This window comes from Monopterus albus, unplaced genomic scaffold (genome assembly GCF_001952655.1).
Source record: "Monopterus albus unplaced genomic scaffold, M_albus_1.0 scaffold605.1, whole genome shotgun sequence".
Classification (NCBI taxonomy): Eukaryota; Metazoa; Chordata; class Actinopteri; order Synbranchiformes; family Synbranchidae; genus Monopterus; species Monopterus albus.
In genome coordinates, this window is record NW_018128485.1 from 5,939 (window position 1) to 9,772 (window position 3,834).

At 41.0% G+C, this 3,834-nt stretch overlaps 2 long non-coding RNA genes across 4 annotated transcripts; one reads left to right on the forward strand and one right to left on the reverse strand.

Annotated features, from left to right (window-relative positions):
• Nucleotides 1–276: 276 nt before the first annotated feature.
• LOC109953286 (uncharacterized) lies at nt 277–1,034 on the reverse strand. 2 transcript variants are annotated; one of them, XR_002273885.1, is made up of 4 exons: nt 1,008–1,034; nt 785–897; nt 592–703; nt 277–491 (listed from the first exon to the last, which is right to left on the reverse strand). It is a non-coding gene; the product is annotated as an uncharacterized LOC109953286 (long non-coding RNA). The 2 variants fall into 2 exon arrangements; XR_002273884.1 differs by lacking the exon at nt 1,008–1,034 and having other exon boundaries at nt 785–915.
• A 1,436-nt stretch (nt 1,035–2,470) lies between these two features.
• On the forward strand, nt 2,471–3,834 carry LOC109953285 (uncharacterized). Of its 2 annotated transcripts, none has more exons than XR_002273882.1 (3): nt 2,471–2,800; nt 3,358–3,444; nt 3,546–3,834. It is a non-coding gene; the product is annotated as an uncharacterized LOC109953285 (long non-coding RNA). The 2 variants fall into 2 exon arrangements; XR_002273883.1 differs by lacking the exon at nt 2,471–2,800 and adding an exon at nt 3,147–3,162.

The window sequence follows — 3,834 nt, forward strand, 5'->3', positions numbered from 1 at the left end:
GTGGATATTTATGCTTGAGATCTGCAAACAATTCCAGTGGAGTTGATTCAGGTGAATCAGTCTCACTCTTACTGCAGTCTGTTTACAAGTGACACTTCAGCAACAGTGCACTGACTGAATCCACAGCCAGGATAGGGATGTACTCAAAAGCTTATGTCCATTAACTTGGGCGCTTGTCTGTGAATGTTTCACAGTTTGAATCATCTACTCCTGTAATATTATTTGTGGTTAAAAATGGAACTGCATTCATGGGGAGAAACTTGATGGCTGCACAATAATGTCACAGGCCCTCTCAGGTGTTACCCTGAGGTGACGTAGGCAATGAAAACGTGCTTTCAACAGGCCTATGGTCATTTCCACCCGGGCTCTTGTTCTGCAGTGTGCCACATTAAAGCGCTGCTGGGGGCCTGCTGCAGGTTCTGGGTAAGGGGTCATCAGTGTGGGCTGGCATGGGTAACCCCTATCTCCCAGCAGAAAGCCATCAATCTCTCCTATAAGAAAGTTCACATCACTTTAGTGCTGCATAGCAGTGCTCCTGTAAGTGTGTAGTGCATGCATTGAAATAAGTGTATAGGGCATACATGTACTTACCACATTGCAGCCTGTTACTTAGGGTTGACTCACGATATATTCGTGAGTCATGAACAGAGCCGGGCCACTTGGCCTCCACGTTCGTGATAATATGTGCAGCATCACATATGATCTTGGCGGTGCAAAAAATGATACATGTCAGTTACAGTATTGTGATGTAGTCTTTGACCATTAGAAAGAGTAGTCAGTGTACCTGCACATTAATACTGTGGATGGACCTCCTGTTGACATAGTCCCCTTCATTTTCAGAAGGTGCATTGATGGGAATATGTGTTCCATCAATGCATCCAACCACATTTGGAAATCCTGAAGGGGATTCTAATTATTAGTTTATTTCCAGAGGTCACATCAAGATGTTATTAACTGATCATCATTTGTCAGATTAGCCTTACTGAAACGAATTCAATACCACTAACCTGCAATCCTGTGAAACTCCTCTTTAATGGCTCTGAGGGGTTTGTGCCCAGGAAACACAACAAAAATTCACAGAAAGCGCTTGAGGGTGAGGCACACTTTACGAACTATTCTACGTACTGTGGCCTTACTAATGTGCTCTGCATCCCCGATGTTATAAAGAAAACTGCCGTTTGCAACAAATCGTAATGCAACACAAAGCATCTGCTCGGATGTAAGAGCACGGCCACGATGGGTGATGTGTCTGATGTATGGGTGGATAAGATTATTGATATATGTTATGGACTCTCCAGAAAAATGGTACTGCTCAAATAAAAATACATGTGGATATGACAAAAAATCAACTCGTGGCCTCAATATCCTCTCCCGACGTAAATGCAATTCCCTGCGAATTACTACAGCGTCCTCATCTACAGGATCCTCTATGAATGGACACGCCATTTTGGTCTCTGCGTGACGGAAACGTGTGCAATCTATGAATGTACTGAAGGATTAAATGAGGTATTAAACACCTTTCACTTTAAAAAGGGGCGGAGACCCGGAGGAAACTCTGAGTTTCCCGAATAAAACCTGCTCCCGACCAGGTTAGGTTCACAGAGTAAGTTGCCGTAGTAACTGACTCTGAGTTTAGATTACCTCTCTTTGTGAAACGGGTTTAACTTACCCCGCTTCACGGGTTTAAGTTACCTCCGTTTCTGAAACCGAAAACTCCGAGTTGCCCTCATTTCGGGGTTAACAAACTCTGAGTTTCGACAAAACCGCCTTCTTGAAATAGGCCCCTGCTGTAAAGGAGCAGTAATTGTGAATTCTTTTTCTTTGCCTCATATGGAAGAGCTACTCACAAGCGTAAAATGAGCTGATGTTTTTATGTTTTTCCCACTATTGACTTGGCCGGTGCATATCATCAGGTGCCCTCGCATGAGGATAGCGGTGAGTGCTTTAAAGCTGCTCCCATGCAGCATACCTTCTCTTATTATATTCTCTTATATTTTTATTATATTGCTGCATTTGCTTCTTAAAGTGTCTTAGATTTTGTGTTACTTATTTAACTACTTTATATTTCATTTGTATTTTGTGGCATTCATGTGGACAGCAAAGTAAGAATTTCATTGTACAGGGAAACACGTTTCCTAACTGTGCATAGGACAAATAAACACTTTGACCTTAACCTAAAAGGGACTAATCAGATTTTGCCATATGCATTATGGACTGTCTTATGAATTGCCTTTTGCACCAGCTACCTTTCAAAAGATGATGCCACTCTGTCAGCAAACCTGTAAAAATGTGTCCTGGAGAGAACCAAAAAGCCCAAGAAACACAGGTCATAACAGCAGAGCCGGCCTCTGATGATCTGGAATCAGAAATGACCTTACAAGAGGAGCTGCAGGAGACCATCGAGCAAATTGTCTTTTTGCAGTTACAGTAGAAGTCCCACAAGAACAGCAAGAATGCTTACCAGACTGTGGCTCTACCTGACAACCGAGAGTCTGTATAAATTCAGCCAACCACATATCCAGGTCCATCTTTCAAAGGCCTATCACATGCCAGAGTCCATCTTTCCGTTGCCAATCAAATGGCTAAGTCCATCTTTCTACCACCAATCATGCATAGCCTGGTCCATCTTTCTAAGCCAATCAGCTGCCAGAGTCCATCTTTCTGTTGCCAATCAAATGGCAAAGTCCATCTTTCTACCGCCAATCATGAAACGCTGTCCATTTTTCACCGTAGCAACGGTCCTCCTGTTTTGTTTCTTCCGTCGCTACGGGAAACTTGAAGTTGCTGAACCACAAGAACCGTAAGTAACAATTACCCTTCTGTCTCCAAACTTTAACATCACTGAGAAAGTGGCACTTTACATGAACGTGAAGTTCACGCTAACATGAAGCTACTACTGTGTGTGTTCGAGTGAACCGCCACTTTATTAATGCATAACCTTATTATTAAGTCAGTGTTTATTTGTCATATGCACAGTTAGGAAACTATTACTGCTATATTACTACTTGCTTTTCAAAAATCTACCGTTTAAAATGTTTCAGATATAACTGTGATATCAGAAGACACACCGACACGTTTTGCTCATTTGTTAACGCCATTGTACTGTATGTTTACTGTCATTTTAATGTCACTTAGTACACTTGATGTTACCTCTATCTTAAGGTAATGTTGGAGCTTATAACTCTTGAAACCTACTAAAAGACACCTGCATGATACAGAACAGCTAACTAACTGCTTATAATAATGTCAGTTTGACTAGTTTATGGCTGGAATTGAATCTGTCACATTGCTTTTATAAAATTGTTCAGTTAATGCTTCTCATTTCTGTAAAACAACTTCTTATTATTATGCCTGCAGATAGAAAAATGCACTCTGCATAAAAGAGGACAGATGACCCTAACAAAGGGAAGTCGCAGCTGCACTTGTGGCTTTCACAATACCAAGGTAACTTCACTTACAGTAAATGGTCAAGCTGCACTTTTATATTAATGTGTTTTTATTCTGATAAATAAGAAAATATGTAAACATTTCTTCTATATTTTCAGGCATCCTTCATTCAATAAGGCAAAACCCAAGTATAGATATGTTATGCTTATCCCTCAACAGTAGGAACCTCAGAAGAAGCGCTGGTTTCCCCTTTCAAAACCCTTTTTTAACCTTTGACAAGAGTCAGCACCGTTTTTATATAGGCATTCCCTAATGCTCACAATGTTATGCCCTATTTGAATATACAGTATAAATCCAAAAGTCATGCATTGTGCACCCACATACTGTATGTGCATTCATGCATTTGGCTGTACAAAGCGTGGAAAGACTTATCAAAAACAACAACAA